This window comes from Ambystoma mexicanum, chromosome 7p (genome assembly GCF_040938575.1).
Source record: "Ambystoma mexicanum isolate Mex_15411 chromosome 7p, UKY_AmexF1_1, whole genome shotgun sequence".
NCBI lineage: Eukaryota > Metazoa > Chordata > Amphibia > Caudata > Ambystomatidae > Ambystoma > Ambystoma mexicanum.
In genome coordinates, this window is record NC_090939.1 from 264,877,950 (window position 1) to 264,905,828 (window position 27,879).

A 27,879-nucleotide genomic window follows, 5' to 3' on the forward strand; every position below is an offset into this window, starting at 1 on the left:
CTGATTACATAAGTCTTAGTGACATACAAGTAAGTGCACTAACTTCAAGTATTTTTTGACATTATTGTCACCATTTTGCACTAGTTGATCCCTATTATTTATTTTAGGTTAGGATCACCTAGGATTCCAAACCATCCGGCCAACCAGTCAATAGTGGGGCTTCCCCACATTTAGGAGGACACCTTTTTGAATATACATCTGGCACCTTCTATAAATTCTCTATATGTAAGTAAGCAATCAGGTTGCTCATCCGGCCTCCACAGCAGTATAACTTCTTTCAAAATAGGAACCCTGTTGTTAGTCATTATAGCTTATCAGTTGACACAATACTGATGTATTTAATCCTATAAATTGCCACAACCTAGAAAATGGAGATTTGGTTGTCATTTGCCTATTACGGTACCTAGCATCAGTACATGGGTGCTATGCTTTTGTTTGTTTTAATAATTATCTTGAGTTTAAAGGATGAAACAATGTTTTACACAGTAATAGCAATTTGTGCTTCCAATTAGTAGTTATGAAGTTATGTCTTTCCTATATGAACATATGAAAACTAATATGTATTGGAATGTGTTAATAATGCTGGATTATAATTTTTTTTCTATTTAGAGAATTGTTTTGTGTAAGAAAAAATAATATTTTGCCCCTGATGAAGAGTGAAAGCAATACTCGAAACGCGTTGGGCCATACCAAAATTGAAAATATTTTTTGTCAAAAAATGTTGAATAAATATCTGTTTTAGATAAGCAAATGAATTGTCAAATATTAATTGGGTTATCTGAGAGTAATTTCCCTGCGATTGCAAGGATAACAAAACCACTAAATGTATAAAACCAAGAACAACCAAGAAAACCTAGAGGAGAGTTCTGTGTTTTAGCAATACAGTTATATACCTCGATTGTTCTAAAAATTACATAGAGACCATGGCCTTTTTTGATAGTGTGCTGGGGACGTGGGTTTCCTTAACTAGGAAACCACTTGTCCTTTACATATAGAAGGGTAGAGCAGCAGGTACAAATTTAGAAGAGAAGAGTCTTCATCGCTTTCCTAAAAGCAAGATGGCCAGATAGTTTCTTTATTGGAGGTGGCAACTCGTTCCATGTAATGGCAGCAGCCACAGAAAAAGAGCGACCGCCTATCCTTGCACATTGATATGGCGGCACCACGAGCAGGTCAGCAGTTGCAGAGCAAAGCTGGCGGCTAGGAAGATAGCGCACAAACTTGGCTTGCAGAAACTCTGCTTCCAAATTTTGTATTGCCCAGTTAACAATGCACAGAGCTTTGAATCTGGTACGCTGATACACTGGCAGCCAGTGGAGGGAGCGCAAAACAGGCTAAATATGTGCTTCAATAGGGGAGTCAGTAGCTACTCTTGCTGCCAGATTTTGCAAGCGCTGTAGTCTCTGGATGAGGTCCTTCAGTTGGGCTAAATATAGAGAATCACAATAATCCAGCCGTGATAGAATTAGGGCAGCTACCACCGGGGGATGGAGATGTTCGGAGGTAAAGGGCGCACTTTTTTAAGAACTTTCAGCTGCAGATGGCCAGTTTGACATACAGTAGCAACCTAACTCTCCATATAAGAACAAGTTACTTCTTACCTTGTAACGTTCTTTCGACGGGATGTTCCTCTGACTTATTCATTATCTTTGATAATATGTTTCCAGTTTGCTGGCCTTGGAAATTTTTTTTGTAGCGGGCGCTGCGCGTCGACGTCCGCCGAGTTGATGTCCCTCGACGGCCACCGTATCGGCGTTGACGTCATCATGCCCAAAAATAGCCACGCGCGGCGTCCGTTGCTCAGTTCCGTTTTGTAGCATAAGAAAAGTCATGCCTGAATTGGTTATTGACCTTGAAGGAGCGTAAGCTGCAACCACAAAGGAAGTATTACTGCGGGGATGGATGGGAGGAGCGATAAGGAATACGTCAGAGGAACATCCCGTCGAAAGAACATTACAAGGTAAGAAGTAACTTGTTCTTCAAAGGGATTGTGTCCTCCGACGTATTCCTTATCTTTGATAGACTTCCATAGCAGTGGCATGTACTTGGAGGTGGGAGTAAGAATGTTATGTATCCCTTTAGGGATGGACCGAATGTAATACGGCCTTGCCAAATCTGGTCTCTTGACTAGTGGAGGAATCCAGGTTGTAGAATTTTGTGAATGTATGTGCGGACAACCATGTGGCAGCCGCACATATGTCTCTGACCGGTACCCCTCTTTAGAGAGCCGAAGAGGCTGCGATACCCCTGGTTGAATGAGCCCTAAGATTTTGGGGTGGCTCTTTCCCTGTCAGTTTGTAACATTCCAGAATGGCCAAAATAATCCACTTGGAAATGGTTTGTTTTGTTATGGGTTGTCCCAACCTGTGACCTGAGTATCCTACAAACAGTTGGTCTGCTTGCCTGATCCTAGCCATTCTGCTGATGTAAAAGCTTAGAGCTCGCCTTGGGTCCAGCCTATGTAGCCTTTCATCCTCTTTCCCCAGATGGGGAGGAGGATAGAACGAAGGTAAGGTACTTTTCTGAGTAATATGAAATTCAGAAACCACCTTTGGGAGGAAATTAGGCTTCACCTATAGGACAACTTTGACCTTGTGGAAAATTGTATGTGGGGTTTACAGGAGAGAGCTTGTAGCTCGCTCACCCTCCTAGCAGATGTTAGTGCTACCAATAGGACAGTTTTAAGCATGAGAAATCTCAGCGAACAAGAGTGAAGTGGTTTGAATGGAGTGCCTATTAGGAAGTTTAAGACTAAATTTAAGTCCCATTAGGGAACCTGGAATGGTTTTGGAGGATAAACATTAGTTAATACTTTGAGAAATGTTATCACTAGAGGTAGTTTGAAATATGATGGTTCCTCCGCAGTGCGCTTGAAGATTGAAAGCGCTGCGAGATAGCCTTTTACAGTGCCAACTTGAAGGCCTGAGTTTGCCAAGTAGAGTAGAAACGATAACACCGTTGGTGTACCACATGAAAAAGGGTCAATATTCTCTTCCCTACACCAGATGCAAAATTTGTTCCAACGGCAGCGGTATAAAGACTTTGTTGCTGGCATTCTGGCCGAAAGCAACACCTCCATGACGTCATCAGGGAGATCCCAATCCTTGTACCTCACCCTTTCAGAAGCCAAGCGTGAAGGTTGAGGGTTCTGGTGTCTGGATGGAGAACCTGACCTCCCTTCTGCGAGAGAAGATTCTCTTTGGGTGGAAGACGGATTGGAGGGCAGATGGACATATCTAGAAGGTCCGGGTACCACGTTCTCCTGGCCCAGTCCGGGGCAATTAGGATCATGGTTTTCCGGAATCTTCTCAACCTCCTGATCATTTGAGGAATAACAGGGACTGGTGGAAACGCGTAAAGGAGTGGAAACTCCCAGTCCACTACGAACGTATCTCCTAGAGCTCCTCTCGGGGGAAATTCCCTTCAACAGAACAGATCGCACTTCCTGTTGGTGCTTGTGGCGAACAGATCCACCTGAGGGGTTCCCCAAAGGTCGAAGATCTCTTGAAGGATTTCCTGAGCTAGTTCCCACTCGTGGGAGACTGTGCTCTGCCTGCTCAGATCGTCCGCTGTCAAGTTCTTCTCTCCGGCTAGGTGGACTGCCGATAGAGAGATTCCTTCCCGAATTGCCCAAAACCAGAGCTGCATTGCCTCTCTGCACCGTGGCAGTGACCCTACGCCTCCTCTTTTGTTGAGGTAGTGCATGGCCACCGTGTTTTCTGTCATTATCAGGACATTTCTCCCCTGTACTGATGGCAGGAAAGCTTTCAGCGCTAGTCTGATCGCTCTCAGCTCCAATAGGTTACTGTGTAGTCTGGACTCCGATGGAGATCAACGACTGCTGATGGTCAAGTCGTTGGCATGGGCTCCCCACCCCATGAGTGAGGCGTCTGTGACTACTGTTATCTCCGGCCATGGTTGCCAAAACAGTTCTCCTTTCAAGATGTTCTCTGGATAGGCCCACCATTGAAGGTCGTGGGCTACTTTGTCCGGAATCCGGAGGAGATCTGTCATTCTCCCTGAGAATTGCGACCACTGAGTTCTCAGTGCCACCGAAGAGATCTCATTCTCAGCGAGCCTCTGGCACAAGGAAGATGCAGGATGCCATGAGGCCTAGCAACCTCAAAAAGTCGAAGGCTGGGAGACGTTGGGCATTTTGAAACTTGTTGACCATCTGCAGAATATCTTGAGCCCTCACCTCTGGTGGCGAGGCTTTTCCCAGGGAAGTGTCCAGGACCACTCCAATGAACTGGAGTCTCTGTGATGGTATCATCTGTGACTTCTTTAAATTGAGGGAGAAGCCCAGTTTGTGAAGGAAGTGGCAGGCATAATCTAGCTGGGTCTGAGCTTGTTCCAAAGTTACAGCCCTGATCAGCCAATCGTCCAGGTAGGGGTAGACGTGGATCCCTTCCCTCCTTAGACTCACAGCCACTACCGACATTAGCTTGGTGAAGACCCTCGGGGCGGAGGTCAGCCCAAATGGCAGAACTCGAAATTGATAATGAGAGTCGCCAATTGCGAACCTCAGGTATTTGCTGTGTTTGGGATGGATTGGCACATGGAAATAAGCATCTTGAAGGTCCAGAAATACCAGCCAGTCCTGGAGCTGGAGGGCCTGAAGGATCTGAGAGAGAGTTACCATCTTGAACTTGTCCTTCCTCAGGAACTTGTTCAATTCTCGTAAGTCCAGGATGGGTCTCAGTCCTCCATCCTTCTTTGGTATGAGAAAATAGGGGGAGTACCAGCCCTTGTTCCTGTCCGCTACAGGTACTGGTTCTATGGCACCCTCCTCTAGCAGGTCTATAATTTCCTGCAAGAGGAGCGGATCTGGAACTTTTAGAGAGCTGTTCCCGGGTGGATGACTCTGAGGGATGTGTAGAAAGGGTAGGCAGTAACCCTGGGCAACTGTCTCCAATGCCCAAGCATCTGACGTTATAGCCTGCCATTCCGTCAGATGGTGAGTTAAGCTGCCCCCTATAGGTGTCTTGTGTGGAAAGACCTCAGAGTGGTTTGGGGGCAGCTGATGCAGATGCCGAGGGTAAAGTGGCACCTGCTGCTGCTGCGGCCTTAGTACCTTTGACCCGTCCACCTCGGGTGGATCTCCTTTGGCCTCTTTGAGCCGGCTGTCCTCTGCCTTTCCCGAATGCTGAATAATAGCGAAAGGACTTTCCTCTCCCAGAGGTTCCTGAGGGGCGAAAAGGAGCTTGGCGGATAGCAGCTCCTAAAAATTTTGCTGCTGCTTTAGATGTCTGCAACTTTTCCAGACTGTCATCAGCCTTTTTTCCGAATAATGAAGAGCCGTCAAAGGGCATATTCAAAAGTCTGGCCTGTACATTTGGAGCAAAACCAGACCTTCGTAACCACGCATGCCTGCGGATTGTTGTACTTGCTGCCATGGCCCTGCTGATACTGTCAGCGGAATCAAGGCTTCCTTTTCCTCTCCTTCGGGTATGCAGTCAGCCGCTGATGAAGCACACTCCCACAGTGTGTGACTGAACCTGGCGAGCGTACAGGTGGTGTTGATGGACTTCAACGCCATACTGCAAGCAGAGAAGACTTTCTTTGCTATAGAATCGTACCTCTTGGCATCTCTATCCTGTGGGACAGTAGGGTAAGCGGTCCTGCTGCTTGATGAAGTTGCCGCTTGGACCACCAGGCTCTATGGAGTCGGGTGTTTCGATAAGTATTCATGGTCAGCAGCAGCTACCCTATACTTGGCTGATAATCTTTTATTGACAGCAGGGATAACTTCAGGAGTTTCCCAGTTAGATGCAATTTTTCTTTGTAAGGCTGTATGGAAGGGGACCACAGGATCCTCCTGTGGACCTTTGTCTAATATGTCTGTCAGGTCATCCTGTTGAAAAACAGGCAAAGTCGCAGACCAACCCATGAATTCAATAATTCTTGCCATCAGGGTTCTACAGGGTGTTTCGGCATGTTCCCCTGGGTCTGGCTTAACAATATCCACTTCTGGGGAAGTGTCCAGCCCACTTGCCTCATGTAATGACTCCTGTAGGTCTTTCAACCTTCTTTCCTCAGAGGTGAAATCCTCTGAAACAGGTAGTGTGGTCCTCTGCAACTCGAAGGTTTCCTGGTCAGAATCTTCCCCTTCTTCATAAATTGAAGATAATCCAGGGTACTCTGACCTCTGAAATGGTATAAAACCCATTTCTAAGGCAGAAGGAGCCATATTCGTCATTATTGGGCGAGAAAACGTCGATGTCGTCGACGCCGATATGACAGGCTTCAAAGGCGCCGAAAACGGCGTCGAGAAAACCGGAAGAGGCCTCGAAGAACTCGAGAGGATCGGGATCCTACTCGAGGACATCGACGACAGTCTCGGCGTCGTGCCGGAGGCTCTTGGAATCACCATTGGCTGTGGAGTAGCCGTGGTCTTCTCTTTCATCGGCGTCGAAGAACCCTTCGACAATGGCATCGATGGCGAAGAAATCTTCGACGATGAAGACGGTGCCTTCTTACCTGATGGCCCGTGGCGCTCTGGGGTGGAATGTTTCGCCGGGTGCTGCGACTCGCAGCGTTTTGATTTTTTGGGTTTTTCACCCGGGGTATCACCCTCAGCTGTCTTCGAGGGGGACGAGGCTGCTTTCTCGAAGACGCTTAACATTTTCTACCTGAATTCCTCCCACTCAGCCTGAGAGCTGTGTTTTGTGGGACAGGAGACCCTTTCTGGGAAAACAGAAGACGACGAGGAAGGGGATCTTCGACGTATCTTCTTTGAGTGTCTTGATCTCGACGAATGATGGGAGCTACTTCGAGATCTAGAATGGGAATTTTTTCGACGGCGAGGAGATGAATGCCTCGACTCGGCCGAAGAAACTTTCGAGGAGGCTTTGACTGACTTACCTCTCTCGAGCTTTCCCTTGCGCTCCTTCAAGGCTTTCACTGTCATGGACATGCAGCCCTCACACTCCGAACAATGGCTCCCAAGCACCACAGCAGATCCTGTGTGGATCCGTTATCGACATTTTTTACCTCAGTCTCGACATTTTTTTAAGCCGGATCGCGGCATTGTCGGTTCTGATGACGATGCCATCGAGAACGAGTTGGTATATTTCGAGTAGGTGTAGATTAGATTATCTGACTGAACTGAGCAACGATGTTCTGAGGCCCCACGAAGCGTGGAAAAACAGAACTGAGCAACGGACGCCGCGTGTGGCTATTTATGGGCATAATGACGTCGACGCTGATACGGTGGCTGTCGAGGGACATCGACTCGGCGGCCGTCGACGCGCAGCACCCTCTACAGAAAAAATGTCCAAGGCCAGCAAGCTGGAAACATATTATCAAAGATAAGGAATACGTCGGAGGACACAATCCCTTCGAAAGAGAAACTTATAGTGTAACACCTAGATTCTTTACCTTCCCTGTGGGAGTGGGAGGGTTGCCCAAAGATGCCTGCCAAAAAGAGGACACCCAGAGTGACAGATCAGGGGGACACCCCACCACCAGAACCTCAGTCTTATCTCAGTTCAGTTTGAGCCAATTGTGGTTCAGCCACTTACACACGGCCGGCAGGCATTCTCACAGGCAAAACAGCATCTCAGTCTGATCTAGATCTAAACGAATAAGAATCTGAGTGTCGTTGGCATACGAATAACACCTGACCCCGAAGGAGAGTATGAGACCAAATAATGCCCAAATATAGATGTTAAAGAGAATCAGAGATAAGGAGGAACCCTGCGGCACTCCACAGCTAAGAGGCCATGGAGTAGATACAAAAGGAGGCATTGAGAGAGTCTTAGTACGATCCGCCAGGAACAAAGTGAACCATGCCAGTACTTGACCAGATATACCCATCTGGGCAAGACGGGACAACACAGGATGGGGTGGTCGACAGTGTTGAAGGCTGCTGACAGATGTAGAAGAATCAGCCTCTCCTCCCCCGAGTCCACCAGCCTGGCCATATGGTCCTGGATGGAGATCAGAACACTCTCTGTGCCTCTGCCAGGTCTAAAGCCGGCCTGCGCAGGGTCAAGAAGAAAAGATGATTCCAAGCAGGAAGAAAGTAAAGTAAAGACCAACGATTCTAGTAATTTAGCAAGGAAGGGAAGGAGTGAAATGGGATGGAAATTGGCCAGAACAGTGGGGTCTAGAGTAGGCTTCTTTAAGAGAGGGATCACTCTGGCAGCTTTAAATTCTGGGGGAATGGTCCTAGATTGACAGGAGTTGTTAATGGCTGCAGTAATTTTCCTTAGAAGATCAGGGGAAATAGTTTTCATGATCGCTACCGGGATAGCGTCAGAGGGGGAGCAGAGGGGGAGCAGGATTTAATCTTGTGAATAGTTGCTACGACTGCTTCTTCCAAGAATAGAGGAAAAGCAGACCATTTAGGCAGTCCAGATAATGGTACTCTCTGATTGAATTCACTGTCATTACTATCAGAAGTGAGAATGGTCTTAGCAATGTTGTGGCGAATATCAGTAATTTTAGTAATAAAGAAATGCTATAGATCATCACACAGTTTTTTTGTATGTCTAACACTAGAGGTCAGCTTGTCGGAAGAGGAGAGAGTCTTAACAGCAGCGAATAAGACTTTAGGTTTACACAAGGCAGTTTCAATTTTCTCAGAGATATATAGAGTTTTTGCTACCTTAACAGCGGCAGAATAGGATGCTAATTGTCACCTAAATAGTGCTTTAAGATGGGGATCATAGGCTTTGCGCCAGATGCGCTCCGTCTGTCTGAGTTTGAGCCTCTCTGATTTAAGAGAATCGGAGAACCAAGGCTCCAACGGTAGCCTGCTGGGCTGTATAACTCTAAGGTGGGCAACCTTGTCAGGCGCCTCCTGAAAAGATAGGGCGATGTAGACAGAGAAATGTAGGGATGCACAGATGTGTGAGCTACAATTCAAATTATTGTATGGAAAGGTAGCTGTATTCTTATGACAGAAAGGTGCAAAATGTCATTTGAATTGTCTATGAAAGTAGATGATGCCACGTCCTGTGATGTCAAGTGCCGAAAGATCCTCTGCAACCACTTCCTGAGATGTCATTTTGGGGCGGGGTTCAAACGACATTACACCGCTTTCTGTGATTTCACTTGGGGCAGGCTTGAATGACTTCACGTCCAGTGATGTCATCAGGGAGGTCAAGGGCCGTGTGATGTCACTTCTGCTACCCCTGGCATTTTGGTGAAATGACATCCCTGCACTTCCCCTCACTTTTTCTTCCAATTCTTTGTTTTGCAATGGTGCTGCTCCTTTAGACAGGGACCTATAACTTTCATGGTACACTTGACAGTGCTCTGTTGTGTAATGCACATCTTGATCCGTGCTTGGACATGAGTAGCGTTCTCTCTTTACACTTTTTGGTAGTGTCTTCCCCAAATACCCCACATGGGCTAGTCACATTAGAGTTGCTTAATGATACAGGCAGCATCCTCTAGTTTGTTTTTCGCAGCAGGTTTCCATTTGTCGACAGTTTGCTGGTTATTATGGAGAATGGTTGCCTGCTCTGAAAAGTGTTTTTCTCCATCAGTCATCCTTGATTTACAAAAGTCATTACTGCTGCTAGGATGTTGTCCGCTTCTATGTTCGGAATATTATGCTAAGTTCTTCAAAACCTTCTGACAAACTTAAGCATATTCGCTGCTCCCATGAAGGACTAGAATTGATCCCTGTCTATTGGCCGTAGTGCTTAAGAGATAATTAGGCTCTTGCTTGCGCGTTTTCCTTCACTCGTGATTGAGCAGCACAGGTAGAACAACTGTCTGTGCAGTGATGAGCATTTGTTTCTGCAGAGTCACAATCCACAATCTTGCAATATGTAAGAACTATTTCCATAGTGTAGTTGTGGTCTTCTTTCGTTTGGCCATGCACGAGTCGCCTTGGAAGTCTTTGACGCCCGATATTCCTTTCAGCGTGATTGCCATTAGCCTCTGAAATACAGACAAGTGGAACAGTCTGAATGGCACGCACGTGTATTGCAAAACCCAAGTACAGTGAGAATCGGCTTGAGATGTTTAGATTTGTAGTGCAATTTTATTTGATGATAGGCACTTCTCTTGTCTCACTTTGAGAAGATTATGGTGCCATTTAGCGACAGTAATAACCCCAAAATATTTGGCAAGGGAAATTTGTCGCAGATAACTTCATGACTCAGGCTGCGAAGGTCGACACAAAACATTAGTTTCTGTGTTTGCGCTGTTCTCATAACTGCAATGGCCTTCTTTGAGGAGGTCTTTGAGGACCTTTTCAATGCCGTCAATGGCACCATCCTAACTGTGGGCCTCATTACGACCCTGGCGCTAATGGGTTAACAACGCCGTAAAAATGGGAATGGGGAAGGGGAAATGGGGAAATACCGCCCCGCCAACCTTGGAATGGGGCGGTATTTCCCCATTTCACCATGGCGGACACGTTACGATACCGGCACCAACCATGGTGCTAATAGCGCCATGGTTTAGCGCCGGTATCGTAATGAGGGCCTGTGTGTTTGACTCGGCTTGTGTTCTTCTTAAAGCGAATCCCATGGGAGTAATTGAATGCTCCTATCATTGGGCTGCATAGGGCTTTGTGTGCTTCTAATATGCAGAGCTGAAGTCGAGGGAACACGCGGGTGGACAGAGTTCTGCCATTTTTTTCAGAGGTCACCTTGATATGTTAATTTCTGGTGATAACACATTCAATTGGTGTGTTAATGAGACCCCCACTTTTTTTTAGGACTTGACCCCTGCTACTATGTTATCTATTTCTGATGTCCTGATGGTGATGACTTGCTCCAGTGCATTTGGGTCTAGCTTGGCTTCATGAAGCCAAAATAGGACTGGACTGCCACATTTGCTATGTAGAATCTGCCATGTGTGTTTCATGGGTTTATGTCTTTACATCGAATATTTACCATGGAAGGTAAGTGCCATTGAATTTTAACCAACGAAAATTGTTTTATCAAATTCCCATACATAAAGTGCAAAGTGTTTCAGCATCGAAACCCTTTCATTGAATAGGTTTTCGTTATATAAACACTTTACATTTTTTTGCATGAAAATTTGATGAAACATAACATTACAGGGAGCTGTCCAAGTGCTGAAATCTATATTTTTAATACCGGACAGCTCCCTGTAACTTGGGGGATTTATTGTTTATTGGGGATGTGCCCACCCAAACCCCCCTCAACCCCCAGGGGCCCCCATAACCCCCCCAAACCCCACTTTAAAAATGGGACCCCTGGCCAGTGCGGAAATCGTTAATATATTTCAGCACTGGACAGCTCCCTATAGCTAGTGATATTTATGTTTTTATTGCCCTCCCAAACACCCCTCAACCACCAGCCCCCCCGCCCCCAAGCTCCCAAACCCCTCTTTAAACATGTAACCCCTGTCCATGCTGAAATCTTTAATATATTTCAGCACTGGACAGCTGCCTATAGCTTGTGGCATTGATTTTTTTATTGGGGGGATCCCCCACCCCAAGCCCTCCTCAACTTCCATGAGTCCTCCCACCCTATCCCCCCTCAACCCCTTTTTCAAAAATAAAAAATTAACCCTTTCCTCAACCCATCCATCGAAATCCATCGAAATTCATTCAATGAATATGTATTTCGATGGAAATGCATTTCAATGAATGAAAATCGATGGAAATTAATATGTTAGAAAGACTGGATACTGTTTCATGCACCCCAATAGCTCGATGCTATGTTCATCGCAATTGAACTGTCATTTAATCTTTTTGTGTAGTTTGTAGGCAACGCTCAGTCACAGTTTTTGTAAGTGTAGATTGAAATTATGGTGAAATCGTTACCTGAATCAGCCAACATCTGCACTCTGGCCTCTTCCAAGTGTCCTTTTTGCTTTGGTATTGGCTTTGTCAATGTCCTCCTTGTTTCAACTCCTTTGCCCCTTTCTTCTGGCAACACCAATCTGCTGGAGCTACCTTCCCGGTGGGTAGCACATCTAACATGTTGGTTCTTGCAGGCTCGGACAAATGTCCAAACCTGGAACATTTGCTGCATTTCGCATCTTTGGCTGGGCAATTTGGGTTGCTGGCTATGTGTCATTTGTTTCGGCAATGGAATCATTCTCTTGCTTGTTGGCCTGTTTCCTGAGCCTCCAACAACTGGTTTTCCAATCTTCAGGCTTTCAATGTTTTTTTCTAATTTCACGTAGGTATGATTCTTGTTTTATGGGCCTTTCTGATGCTACACGCCTTGCTGTCCACTCAACAATCTTTGCTAGTGCCATGGCTTCTTCCAGTGTAGCATGTTAGGCAACATTTCCTTTTATATGAGTGTTTGTGCACCCTAACAGCACCATGTGGGTCATTATGACCCTGGCGCTAAGTGTTTAACGGTGCCGTAAAAGGCCACGGCGCCGTTAAACACTTAGCGCCTGATAACGAGGTCCCTTTGCGGGACCCGACCTTAACGGCTGGTACAGACCAGCCGTTAAAGTAGGGTGCCGCAAAGGGACCTTGGTGCTAAGTACGGTACCGCAATTAGCGGTACCGTACTTAGCGCCTTCCCCTTTCCCATTGAGCCCTATGGGGCAAAAATGGGAATGGGGAAGGGCTATGGCGGCATGGGGAATTACCACCCCGCCAACCTCGGAATGGGGTGGTAATTCCCCATTCCGCCATGGCAGAGTCGGTAAGTTACCGGCATGGACCATGGTGCTATTAGCTATTAGCACCATGGTCCAACGCCTGGGTCGTAATGAGGCCTATGTCTCTGAATGCTTTGTCTGCTGATGATAAATCGGCAGGAGATGATAGCTCTCAAAGGTTTGTCAAGATGTTGTGAACAAGTTCATTTGCACCTTGCCTCATATTGTAAAACTTGAACCTATGCTTCATAATGTTCTATTTGACTTGGAATCTTTTGGTCATGCTCTGCAAGTCTTCTCTGTACTTGTTGGGTTTCTGAGATCCATCTGGATTCTTTTCCAAAGGCAAAGTGTGAGTACCTGGAGAGTACCGCTTGTCCGCTACACTCCCTGCTGTTTTTGTTGCCGGATTCTATCTGCTGCCTGCTGCCCGCGCCGTCAGCACTTCCTATTTCCAGCCTCAAGGATTGTGGAGGTGACTGTGACTGTGTTCTATTGACCTAGCCACCGAGCTTGTGTGCCACCGAGCTCCATGTGCCCATGTCCCTTTGTTGATTGCGTTTTCTGTGCTTCTCCCTAGAATCCGACACGCCTTCCATCAGCGTCATCACTAAACTCCCATTTCACGAGTGCGCACGCGCACAGCGCACGTGCCGTCGTGGGAGTACCTGGAGAGTACCGCTTGTCCGCTTAGCCGCGTGGCAGTGGCAGTGGCACGGTGCTAAATTGTTTGTTTGTGTGTCTTTTCAACTTAGTGAGCCCAGCTTTCTACTGAGCAGGTATCTCCGGAAAAAGCAAAACGCAATCAATGTTTTCTTGACCCACTTTTTGAACTGTACACGCAGTGCATATTTCGTTTGTAACCTGTAACCTGTTTTAACTGCTTATTTTTTGGGGAATTTGTCATCAATTTTACGTTATATCGTGTTCATTGGTATAAACAATGGCATATAAATTAACAACAAGCATGCCTTTCAATATTCCGCATTTATCATTAGCATCCAAATAACTTAATCAGGCTGAGTCGGAAGTTTCCCCTCAAAAATTTTACTCAGCTACTTCTATCACCCCAGTTTGTGTGTCTGCCTGTCCAAACACTCGAATGAATCCATTGTTTCCATATCATCGATGTCGACCTCTCACATTGCTAACAACAGTACATCTTGTCCTCCAGAGGGCAATAATATGTTAGCTCCTCTGAATACGCCAAGTGCAAGAGCTAACCCTCACCACTCTCAGACAATACGATGTTAGTGTCCACTAAACATTGCCCACGACTGTCTTCCTCACGTATTGCCATATCTCCAGTTGACTTTCAATCCTTGTCCCATGAGCAATCGGGCCTATCCATTCATGCAAGTCAATGTGATTCTCCAATGTTATGGAGAGACAATAACAAGCGTGATGAGAATTTTGATGATGGCAATGATGATGCAACTCATCTTCAATCCCAGGCAGATCGCCGTATTTCCATGTTACATTCATTTGCTCTACCCACACCTAGAGCAACAAGAGCAGCACCGTCTGATCTCCTTTTTCAATACTCGTCTACGATTCAACTATTATTCAGCTATTAACACCAGCATTATGAGCTTATGTAAACTCTTTGAATCAGCACTTGACACTAAAGTTGCGCATCAGTCAAAACAATTTGAAGAAATGATGAAGTGGTTATTAGCACATCACTCATCAACTCAAATTAAAAATGCTTGTTTGTCTAGTGTATCCAATGATTGGGGTAATTCGGTGGAATATGTTGATGCTCAGCACTCTCCTAAGACTGACAGACAGGCATCTTTCTGTAATCAGGAGATGGCTCAGAATTCTTGTGTGCTACCTTTGATCTCTGGTATTATACGCCCCATCGGCAGCATGTGCCCTACTCCCACTGCTGATTTAAAGAATGTACCAATTGCACCAATTGTTCATGCGCCTCAGATCAGCTCGAATGAGGCAGATCCTGTGAAGTTGATACCCATTCCTGAGCGACCGTCGGGCCAAGGCCTAAGCCACCTAGATGCGCTCAAAGTCAGGAATCCCAAAGTTGTACAAAAACAGCCTTTATCTTTACTAAATATGACAAATGTCAAACACACCAAAAAAACACTGAATTCTTTCTTTAAAGCTTTGAGTAAAACGACTGAGATGCGAGCCAAAGCGGCTACTATAATTGAGCAGACATCTGCTCCAAAGTCAGCTTTTATACCTACCATGACTATTCCTTTGTTGCCGCCAGCTATTCCAAGATTACTGCATAAAGCCCACGCAGAAGGCGCCCTCTCACCTCTATCACAGTTAGTATCATCCTTACAGCGAAACAAGGAGGTTGAGAATCACCAAGCGCAACAAAATAAACAAAATGCTTTGTTGCTCTGCACTGCCTCTGCTATGCCCACTGCACCTCTATTAGATCTGACTTCTCAGAGCTCACTAACTAGGCCAAGTGAGCCTTCAATTGCACAGGTTCCGTTAAATACCACTGCGCCTATCACTAAGAAAGCTGTAGTTTTCTGTCCGCAAGCTCATGCTACTACAACAATTCTGACTGATCAGAGCTCTTTAACTAGGCCAAGTCTGCCCCCAATTGCACAGGTCCCGTTCCATGCCACCGTACCTGCTACTAAGCAATCTATAACTTCTTGTTTGCAAGCTCATGTCACTACGACAGGTGCTGCTTCAACATCACAAGATGTATTTCAGAACTTCAAACAGAAAGTGGATGAATACCTGGCCACTAGTATGGCTAAGGTCCTCTCCACCCCTATTGAATCACAACTAAGATTGCAAACTACTCTTCCTTCCTCCGCGGTTGGTTACAGTAGCCATACTTCACATACCCCTTCTCACACTGATCAACACGCACAGGAGGAATTGAGTCGTGCATACCCTAGCACAAGTCCAGATCGATCAAAATTAAATTGGATACCACGGAAACAGAATTCACAACCAGCTTCACGCCACTTACACCCGCGTCGAGCACATTTTCATACTCTCATCTTAAAATGTAGAGATGGGAATTTTCCTGCCTACGACATGAATTGCCAGAGCGGTTTAAATCTTTTTGGTGATGTCCATGAATTGCGCAATCCGACAACACAGGACATCGACCGAATAGAATTTATCTCTGATTTTACCCGCTCAGTAGTACGATTAGGGATTCCCTCAGGAGTAGTTTGGGACTTTATATGGCAATGCAGAATGAAGTTGTTAGAAATGGGCTTCCTCATAGCAGAAGAACCAGAATTTGTCGCACCCAAAACCCAAAATCCCATCTTGAGACCAAACATTTATCAAGGAGTGAACAGAGCCGGTCATGGTATTCAGGGTGTTTCCTCTCAACAGCGTTAACCACTAACGTTGGATGCCTCTTCCGTCTTGAAAATTGTTAGTAGGAATACTAGAGGTCATTCTCATGTACACTCATCCATTAATAATCTGATAGACATTCATCATGTGATAGCGTTACAAGAAACCTGGCTTCTCACCCCCCCCCACTATGGGATGGCTATACCATCGCTTTGTTGCCAGCTCTTCCTAGTGGAGGTAGACCATCTTCAGGCCTGCTTGTCGCTGTGAATATCTTGAGTGGTTTGAAGGTTAAGTCATGGTTATCCGTTGGTGCTCAGATCCAATTAGTCGAAATCACTAGCAATTCTCAGGCATTTGCCTTAGTCAACATCTATCGAAATACTGCTACTATGTCTGATTACATCTTTTATGAAAGTCTAATCATGATTTTGGATACAATATTGCTAAATCACACAATCAACCACACAATTATTGTGGGCGACGTCAATTTGGACTGCTGGAACCTGACTGGTAACACTCAAGATGTTCAGAGATGGACCAATGTTATGACAGATCGTAACTTCTACATGCTTAATGGCTCTGTCATCGGGCATGTGCAACAGAACCACACGTGGAACTGTGGGATGAGTTCAAGTATTATCGATTACATATATATGAGTCCTCATTTATTTCAAAATGTAAAAAAACTCACTGTCAGTGACCATTCCCACAGTGATCATAGAATTTTAGTTGCACATATAGCTTGGAACTTTTCAAAAAGTAAAGAAAAATTAGCTCTACAAACAGAGGCTACAGTTAATACAGCACAAAGTCGTCTCAGGTGGAATTTAGTTACATTAAATGCTTTCAAAAATATAGTGGATTGCCATACATTACAGTTCAATAATGAACAGTACTCTGATTTGTTAAAACCATTAATGAAGACTGTTACAATCTTACGCCATAATCAAGTCCGTCACCCACACACTTTTGATGCAGATACCCACCCGATTAAAGCAGAGTTAAAAAAAATTCAAGAAAAAATTAGCATCATCACAAGACCCGCTGCGCTGGCAACACCTGAAAACAGCTAAATGCTGTTATAAAAACTGGTTAAGGAGCCAGAAAGCAATACAATTTTTATGTGATAGTGAAGTGATGCAATTAGCTATGTCTAACAAAAACTCCTCTGAAATGTGGCAACTGTTAAACGATCATAGGTACCACCTTCAGGGGGATGCTCAAATCAATGGTGTTAATGAATCAGACTGGGTCACTAATTTCTCATTTTTGTATGCTGACCCAGCCTTTGCAAAAACAGTCTATACATTGTCATCCTGTTCATCATGGCACCTATAGATGTCTGTGGAAACTATTCGCAACATCATTATGCAGGCCAGCTCCTCCAAAGCAATGGGTCCAGATGGACTATCAAATTTCATGTTTAAAACACACCCAGATGAATGGACTAATATTCTATTTAAAATCTTTTATGACATCCTGAGGACTCGTTCCATTCCACCATCTTGGAAAACCTCAAAAATCATTCCCATTTTTAAGAAGGGTGATCGGAGCGTGCCCGCTAATTATCGGCCCATCGCCTTATTGGATGCGCCAGGCAAAGTTTTTTGTAAACTGATCCTTTCTGAATTTAATGCTTGGACTTTAAGATCCGGGCTTTGTGATCCACATCAGACAGGATTTGTTGTGGGCATGGGCACAGCCATAAACCTCTTTGCTTTAAATTCCATCAAAATGCAATGCCACATGCATAGGCAACAGGCTTTTGTTAATCTAAACGCGCCTTTTGACTTGGTGAGTCGGTTAATCCTGTTGTCAAAGCTTTGTAAAGATCACTGTCCTGCCACATTATATAATGTCATCCACTCGCTTCATTCACAGCCATCTATTCGAGTCCATCTCTCCCTGGATGGTGTATTAACAGATCAAATTAACACCTCACGGGGCCTAAAACAAGGATGCCTTTTAGCCTCTGCGATTTTCAATTATCTCATCCTAGATGCCAGATTTTTATTAATCGATGTTGTGTCAGATTCCCCAAAGCTTAACAATAAATTAATTCAAACACTCATGTACGCAGATGACTTAGTGCTCATCTCCAAAACACAAATAGGCCTGCAGTGTCTTTTGGATGCTTTCTATGAGTACACCCAAAAGAATGAGTTGAAAATCAACATAGAAAAACACAAATTGTTGTCTATTCACCCAGACGTGTTGGACCATTATCCTATATCTGGACCTTCGACTAGACTCCGATAAAAATGGTGCGCCAATATAACTATCTTGGCATATTATTCGAGGGTGCCACATTAGCAACAGGCCATTTAACCCGATTGGAAAAGAGGCTTACTTCGTTTATATCACAAGCAAGAATTCTCATGTATAAATATGGGAAGTTCTCTATCCTGCCAGCATGGCATTTCTGGAACATGAAAGTAACGCCAGCTCTTTTGTATGGCCTGGAAGCATTAAACATCAATTCGCATTTCCAATTTTCAAAATGGGAAGCAAAATACTGGCGACAGATATTACACCTACCTAACTGCATACCGCTGCTTCGATAAGGTATGGCTAGGTTTCCTTTCATGCCGTGTATGTTCATTTTTCAGAAAATGTTTGATCTCGACTGAGTTAAATGTCTTGTTAAAAACTCTGACGAATTATATGTTTACGACTAACCATTTATTCATTAAATCATGGCTCTCGAATGTCTATCATGTGTTCAATTCGGCAGATATTTCTTTGGAATTGCTAGTATACAATCCAGATAAAGCCAAATTGAAACTGTTCCAGTCAGACTGGATAACTACAAGGTCATTGTGTCTCTCATATTGTGACAGTGGGGAATGTCATTTCCCACATAAAAAACTATGTATCTTACCCACTTATTTGATACGATGTCCTTCACTAAAATTTTGCAATGATATTTTAAGATTACGGTTCAATTTATGGATTACCAGAGATATACAAGCCAAACGAAAATTCTTAGCCATAGCCGGTAATTTCTGCCGTTTCTGTCTAGCGATGGACATTCGTGAAACGCTACCACATCTTATCACAGAAAGTAGTGCACTGCGATCTGCACGAGAAATGCACTTTTCGAGACATTGTAAATATTTGTGTTTAAAAGATTCGTACTCTTGCTGGTCAATAATCTTGGGTGCATGTCATTTGCCGTTACAAATTCCAACCATAAATTTTTTGTCAAGTTTAAACCTGAATCCTTTGAAAAACTAATATTATTCATGCCCAACCTAGGGCTAACTACATATCATGCATTTTGCAGGCACTATAGATCCTGGCGCTTAAATTTTACTATGATGAAATGACAAATGAGCGAAAAGTAGAAATGTATTCGATCTTGTTTCAGTATGTATTGTTAAATGATGAAATTCTTTTTGTGATCTGTCTTAATTATGTTAAATGTAAATGGTTGCAATTTTACATATAAGATTTTTATGTATTTTGTTTTTGAAAGGTTGATTTGATTCAACCAATAAAAATAATAAAAAATGCAAAGTGTTGAACACCCTTTGACCTTCAGTTCGTAAGGCATTCATTTACAGGACTGCTTTTCTGCCAGCTGGCACTTGGCCTGCATGCATTGGTTCCATGTATTTATTTTCTCCAGTGGACTTATGATGTTGGTGCGCCTGACGTGTGCTTGAAACGTGGTGGTGGTGTGATACATTGTGCCATTGTGCCATTTTACTTTCCCACCTTCAGGCCCCACTTCTTGCTCTCTTCTCTCAGCGTGGCTGGTCCTGCTGGTTTCTCAATCTCATTACCACTCAAAGTGGATGCTTTCAGTTATACAGAAATGTATTGAATAAAAGCCTTGCAGGCTGCCTTGCTTTGTGTCACAGACTAACTCTTTATAGAGGCATTTTTCCCGAATCCACTGTGTAGGCCAGCATTGTGACCCACCTCAACACGGGTGCCTCCCAACCCCTGCTTACTTGCGGAGACGGCAGACTCCAAGCCTTAGCTGAAGTGGGGTTGCCGCCCCAGGCAGAAGAGAACACCAGTGGCGGGGCTAAGACAAGCCCAGCTGCATCCAGGAAGAAACAGGAGATCGCAACAGCATCCCTGGCAAGTGGTGCCGAAAGACGCCACAGCATCTTCTGCAGGACATAACAAGGATCGACGCGGCACCAAGGGGTGCCGTGTCCATCACAACACTAGCCGGCTCCAGCAGACTATGTCTGATGGAGTCTGCAGCCCCATGGGTCGCCGCCAACCCACCAGTGATTCTTTTAAATATCAAATAAAGGCCTTACACCCACTATGCCACCAGGGAATAGTATTATTTTTAAAAAAGCCCCTGCAGGCCTTGAGTAATACAACGTCCCTGGACCCCAGCAGGGTCCATGTTGGAAAGGGGCAGGGCTTGCCAGCCCTTTTAATCCTTCCCATTGCCTTCCCGTCACATCCTCTGGAGCCAAGTAAGCTATTCTTTAAGGTAAGTGACCAATCCTGGGAGGGGCCGAGGTATTTAAGTAGGCCTGTGTGAATACTTTAGTGGGGGTTAGTTGGGAGTGGACAGGAGGTGGCGGAGGACGTCTGAGAGACCAGAGGAAGCGAGAGAAAAAGGAGTGCAGAGGCTATTATAAGGAGGGGGTCTGTGGAGTGTTTGTGTGCGAGAGGGGAGAGCTTGAGTATTAGAGGTAGAGTAGGAGTAACACAGTGGAGTAGTAGTAGGGGTGTAGGTAGTAGTTGAGAATAATGATTCACCCTCATTCAGTCCGAGCAGTGTGAGCAGTGAGGTGAGGTGCGGCTTGACATGTTGTCTATGTTCAGAGGTCCTTTCTTCTGATCTCAGCGGCTGCAGGCAAGAGCGGAGTGGAGTGGCAGCCTTGAGGGAAGCCGTTGTGCTGCGGTTTTGCTGACAGCAGTGATTGATCCTGTTTGGCCCACAGCATACCCGGCTCCAGACCCTGCAGCAGAGGAGATTGGGCTCTACACACAGAGTAGAGCCCAGTGTGGGGAAGCTAGGTACATACAGTCCCTTGAGGGGAGCGTCCCGAGAGCTTCCTGATAGAAGCGTGAATTAATGCATGAGTATGTGCACGTAGTAGTGTCTGATGTATAGATTACTCTTTTGGCTAACTGATCATACAGGCTGCAGCGACTGCAGAGCTGGGCTCTTGAGTCTTGAGCCTTGAGCACTTTGAGCCGCAATATTACCTGGTGCTTTTTGGGAGAGTGAGAAGGATCATTTGTTCTCCTTGCTTCTGGTTTCTCAGAGCTGCATGTTCTCATCATTGAAGGGGAAAAACCCCCTGAAAAAGAAGAGTGATGGACAGAACTCAATTACCACCTTCTTTCCGACACCATCAGATACTATGCCACCAATTTTACCCTTACCTCAGATCCAACCCAGGGAAGGTGGGTTGGATCTTTGCATTGCCCCTATGAGGAAGGATCTGTGCCATCGTCACACAGGGACAGACTGTCAATAACATCACACGTACTTCTGTCTCCACTGCCTCGAATATGAGAGGTGGGGGGTATGCAGCAAAAAAATATGGTAAACACTTTACCTGTTTTACCTGTGACTTTGTTAATGAATCAGGAGAACCACTCCAAGGCGCATGAGGACATTGCACGTAGTGAGTCAATGACAGACACTCCTCCAGAGATGTCACCTCAATTTATCCCCAAAGAACAGAGTCCACCAGTACAAGACTTTCAGCTGTGATGAGGAAAATGGAGGATGGGTCCCAGGAGAACAGGGAAGGCCTTTTTGGTTAAATTGACCAGGTTCTATGTATATTGGTATCCCTCTTTGAGGGAATACAGAGAGAAACCAAACCGAACACCGTTCTCCTGGAGTCCCTCCTGTTCAGATTTGACCATGTGAACATCCAGGCAACAGCAAGGAACTTTATGGAATCCCATAAATCTACCTCATTAACTGCTCAACAATCGACAGCAAGGGATTCTGGAGGGCCTGGCTGTAAATCAGGCCAGCATCCAACCGGGGATAAAGTCATTGGGGCTGAGGTCCGGGACTCTCTGTCTCAGGAGGCTGCCCATCCTCTGATTTGCAATGATCATAACGATCGTAACGATGGGCATTCTCAACTAGTCCACGAAACCCAGAGGCTCAATACCAAGTGCTAAGCAGGTCAATTTTTCAGCAGCTTCAGATATTACTATTCAAGAAGATCCTATAAACACATCAGTTGAATAAGTTCTAAGTATGGATCTGACAATTACATGTGTTTTAAGGAAGCCTAGGGATTTCAAGCTGCTGTAATGAAGAAAACTAAACACTTTTCGAGCAAATCACAGAAAAATCAAGTTGCAAGAAGTTTCTCCAAATCGTTATTGTCAAGGTCAGCAGTTAAGGACATTCTCTCTCAGATGAACCTGGTGAGTGCTAAAGGTACCTTTTGTCCAGATCTTAATGTTATCCTGCCTGTGACAGTTGGAAATATGGGAAGTTTAGACATAGGTAAAGACAGGGTCCCAGTAGAAGTTAAAGGTCTGCATATTATATCTTCTCCACTTGTTCAGGAACCTCTGCCGATTGATTGTCGAATACTCCACTTCAGCCTTTGTCAATACATGCAAACCTTGGCATGGCCGACCCCACAGGGGTCGCCTCTGATACGTCTACTAATTCACGCCAAACCTATGTCTCTTCTCATTCAGCGAGAGCATTACAAGACTGTGGCCCTGCGGGCCCAATAGCCCTGCGGGCTCTCCCTAGACAACAAAATCCTCAAAATGATCCTCTTGCGGTTGCCGTTGAAAGCATGATACTGGAAACTCGTGGATCAGTGCTGAATCGTTCCAATCTTCTGTCACTTTTACAGGGGGTACCGTGACTGGCTGCTCTTAAAACAGGAGATGTTGAAAGAGTGTTCTCCCAGATCGGGCAAGACTTGATTGTGCAGTGATCATCTTAAAATCCAAATTAGTGATGGAAACTCTGATAATGGAATGGGACAGTCTACACTGTTTGGGGTCTGACTTGTTGCCATATCTTATCAAATCCGACCTGGAGAAATCACAGAGGAACGGACAGAGAGGGGGTCAAAGTCATCTGCCTCATATTGGGCAGAGTTCGGTGGACAACCACGTTCTTGCCTTGAAAAAGAATATTTTGGCCTCAGAAGCAAGCTGGGTCGGGTCATGGCTATTTCCACAAAATATGTCCTAGACTTTTGGCCACTTATTAAGTGACTTAGAGACAAAAGAAGAATATTGTGATTTTCCCCATACCTTAATTTCAATACTCTCATTTAACTCACAAGGTCATACTCAATTATTCACAAATTGTGTACTATCTGCTTTATTTAGAAACCATTCTCTTTAACTTTTACAGGAAACATGGCTTTAGGAGCGCCCAGCCTTTGATGGATTTGAGGTGGTGCACCAACATGCTTGTCATGGGATCATAGGTCATCCTTATATGGGCCTATTAGCTATGATTAAAATTTCCCCCTACATTAGAGTGATCTCTCAGTACGATCTGAGATTTTGAGTTTTGGCAACCCACATTAAATTCCTTGGTTCCTTCCATATAGACATGTTGGTGTTTAATATATATTGGCATGCAGGTATGGCGGCAGTAGCCACAGTCATAGACTCTATCTTACTTTGTGTATCACAATGGTATAACATCGCTCTGACTGGTCATATGGTGGTGGCGGGTGATCTGAATTAAAACTGTATGTCACTGGGCATTGACAGTCTAATGTCTACGGCAAGAAAATATCAAAAAACACTAAATGGAAAGTTATGGGATGAGTGTTTTACTGGTATGGGTCTTTTTCCACTTAATTGTACTGTAAAGGGGGGAGTGCCAGCAGCTGCAAGATGGTCAAATGGGAAGAGTGTCTCTATCATTGACCATTCCTTTGGGCATAAGTGGATGTTAGACAACTGTTCTCTTTTTGAAGTCACTAAAACAACATACAGCGATCATTCTATCTTAACTGCTGCCTTTGATCCGTTGATAATCGGAACATCTAATACCCCTTCGTTGGTAAGGGGTCGTTTGGCCACTCTTAATACACAGGACAACCATCTGAAATAGTCAACAAATTTGCTTGTTAGAGTGAATCAATCACTTGAACTGCAATCTGATTTAATGGCAGACAATTTTGGATGTTTTATTTTGAGTGTTATTTATCCAAATATTCCCAGGAAGGGACAACTAGCATCTAGGTCGTCATCCCATGTGCATGTATACAATAGGGCGTTGATCCTTAGACGAAGAGAATTGAGATCTGGAAGGAGGCGCACCAATAAAGACTGCTCTGTCTCTTTCGGGAAAAAAACAATACAAATTAAGAAACTTGGCCAAGCCTATAGGAACTGGTTGCAAGGGTCCAAAATTCATAGGCTCCAGTTAGATGGTGAAAAGAATGTTAGATGCATTGGTGGATAAAAATTCCAGATCCTTTTGGTCTCTGATGTATACCTCAGGTAAGGTCCAGCAGGGTAGACTGGTGAATGCAGGCGCAGAAAAGGACTGGATTGACCATTTTGAGGCACTTTATGCTCCACACCTGTTAATAAGAAAGGTTGATCTGGGGGGAGAGAGGTGTCAAATGACATACCTGTACTTTGTGATCTTTCACAAGGGAGACTGGTAAAAATGAATTGGTGCCATTAGTATTTCGAGGGCACCAGGCCCAAATGGATTAACAAACCAATGTTTTAAGGCTAACACAACGGTTTGGGTAGACATCATGGCCCTCATTACGAGTTCGGCGGTAGCCATGCCACTATTGGCGGCATGGCTGCCGCCGAAATCACGTCCGTGTCCGGATTCTCGGAATGAGGACTTACCGGGCCATTCCGAGTTCGGATGGCCCGGTAATTCCTCCCTCCAAGGACCCGGACACGGTCCTTCCCCATTCCCATTTCAGCCCCCATAGGGCTGAATGGGAATGGGAGAGGGAGCAAACAACAGGCCATTACGAGATGGCCCGTTGTTTGCTGCCTCTACCCCTTGCGGGACCCGGTAAGCACGCCTGGTTTTCCCAGGCGTTACTTACCAGATCCCGCGAGGGGACCTCGTAATGTGGCGGAACGGGTTGAACGGCGCGGTACCTTTTACGGCGCCGTTTAACCCGTTCTGCCAGGGTCGTAATGAGGCCCCATGTCAATTCTATTTGGAGACATTATTAAGAGGGGAACATTTCCCCCCTCTTGGGAAAGGGCACATATTATTCCCATTTACAAAAATGGAGATAGGTCCCAGCGAATGAATTACTGTCCAATTGCAATTCTGGACAGAGACTCCAAAATGTTTTCATGCTTGCGACTGGAACATTTGGAGTCTTGGACCACTACCCACAACTTAATATCAAAATGGCAGTCTAGTTTCAGAAAGGGGATGGGCACCCAACTGAATGGTCCATTGTTGAAGTGCATCCAGGGGCAGGCTTGGGCAAAGGGGAGGAATTAGGTCTTCTTTGCCTCTATTGATCTAGCAGCAGCATTCGATGCAGTTGACCGTTCACTGTTGTGGGAAAAACCTAAGTAATGGGATGTACCTGTAGTGCTGCTTAATCTACTGGTTACACTTCCCACTAATTCAATGATACAAGTAACATTAAACCAGGAAGGGCATCTGTCACGCATGGATAAAAGATTTAGAGGGGTTAGGCAGGAGTGTATCTTGACCCCCCCTTTCTTTGCACTCTATACATGGCAGATTTAGAACCTTTTTTGCAAGCTAGGGCATTGGCAACTCCCAAAATTGCAAACATAAGGTTGCTATGGACGGGATATGCTGATGACTTTATTGTGTTTGATAATACTCCCATTGGTGTCCAAAGACATTTGAATGGTTTTGTGGCCTCTGCAAATGAACAATTGCTAACTATTAATGCGGCAAAAACAAAGGTCTTGCATTTGACAAATGGTAGGAAACATACTACCTTTAAATGGCGTGTGGAGTCAACTCCGGTGGAGAGGATTGATTCTCTCATATATCTAGGCTTCAAGATATTTTCTAACCCTTCATCCACTCGAATAAGATTATAGCTACTTTCAAAAACAACAAAGCCATTAAATCAGCCTTATCGGGTGGATTCCATTTTTGGGAAATGTTCCTTATTGCCATGCAAACGCTTCTAGGAAGGCAAAGTGGTACCAAAAGTACTCTATGGGATAGAGATTTATGATCCGACTGTACAAGACTATCTCCAATTTCTTGAGGCCTTATTGGGGAGAAGAATCCTCGACTCCCCCTTTGACGCCGCAGGCAATTATTCAGTATGAATTGGGTGTAACCTCCCTTAAGGCATGAGCACTTTGGAAATATCTCTCTATGGGAAATTGCTGACACCACTGCCAAATTCATTGTGGTGTGATTTTGCATATGCTTGTGAAAAGGGGGGTATCTGAGTGGTGGGTGAAATCAAGAGCATTGCACGGGTACTCTTGAAGGAATTGGGATGTACTGAGGGTGATTTGGTGAGCATTCCCAATAAAGTAAAGAAAGATCTGTATGCTTTAGATTGGGCAACCACAGTGGATGAATGTCATGCTTATCCATCCCTTGGTCATTTAAAATATGACTATACAAAAATTGGGATTTTGGCTCCTTACTTGTCAATTTATGCCAGCAGTGCTACATGCTCCATTTTTATGAGATTTTGTCTGAATCTATTATGTACAAAGGAAATTCTGTTGAGATATGGTCAGGTTGAGCTGGAAGCTGTCAACTGTCGATTCTGCACTCAAGTCAAAGAAACCAGTAGGCATTTACTGCTCCTGAAAAAAGAGTAAGAGCACTTTTTAAGTTTTTCTCAAGAAATCAATTCCTGAATTATTGTTTGTCAGGTTCAACCACATCAATTGTTAATGCAGTGTGTATATTCCTTTAGTCACTTCTTCAATGTAATGAACCATAGTAATATTTATCAATGTATACGTGGTAGCAAGGAAGGAGATTGCTTTACCCTTATATTTGTATTTGTCAATTTAGAACCAAGTGGATGTAGTTGAGTCAATGTTACCTTTCTTTCATTTTTCTATTTTTCCTGATTGTCTTATTTGAAAATTAATTTTGTAGACAGAATTGTTTTAATATGGATTTGTTAAAGGTTGGGTTACGTTTTAACCAATACAAAATAAAAAAATAAAGATAGTAGACAGCGTAGTGAGTGAAGAAAATAAGTAGTCAAGTGGTAGTTGGTAGTAAAGGGGTGAGCAGGCCACCATATCCCTGAGTGTCTTGAAGAAGTAAAGCTAGCAAAGGGATAGTGCTAGTAGCATTATAGGAATAGTAGTAGAGGGAGAGTGGGAGGAGTGACAGTGAGTGGGAGTTTTGGAGTAGATGTTGGCATATAGTGAAACAGAGATTATAACCAGAAGAATAGTAAGAAGTGGGGAAGTAGATTGGGAGGAAGGAGGGAAGAGATTATAACAGAGATAGAGGGGTAGTTGGAGGTACGAGCGATAGTAGGAACAGGAATAGGAAAAGAAGTAAGATTGAAGGGTGGAAGTGGAAAGGCAGAGTGATAGATTGGAGGAACAGTGGTGTAGTGGTATGAGAACAGCTTAAGAGACCAGTATAGCAAAGGGTCAGGTGTGAGAGGGTGTGAATGGAGTGAGTGTGATGCTGGGCGAAAGAAGACATCATTCCGTGATCCCTGAGACTCCTAATCAAGGATAGGAGTGGGAAAGTTAGAAAATCCTTAGGAATTCAGGTAGCCAACAGTTTAGGGAAAACACATGGAGCCCAGGTAGTAAAAGACAGATAGGGGTTACCGAGCCAAGCGCTAATAACACTCCTGATAGGGAGATCTGGGTTTGGGAGGTGGGGACCAGGCTGGGGTAGACCAGAGAGAGGGGGCTGGCTCTAACACCAAATATCCCAAGCCTTGATAGGTCCAGATACCTTTGCCACAAGAGATACAGCCATCCCATCTTTAAAGAATTTTAATAAACACCCTTGGCCACCCTCGGACACCAGGTACACCATCCATTCCTTGGTTTGATCGGAATCAGTATTGGTGTAATTATATGCTCTAGGTCCTG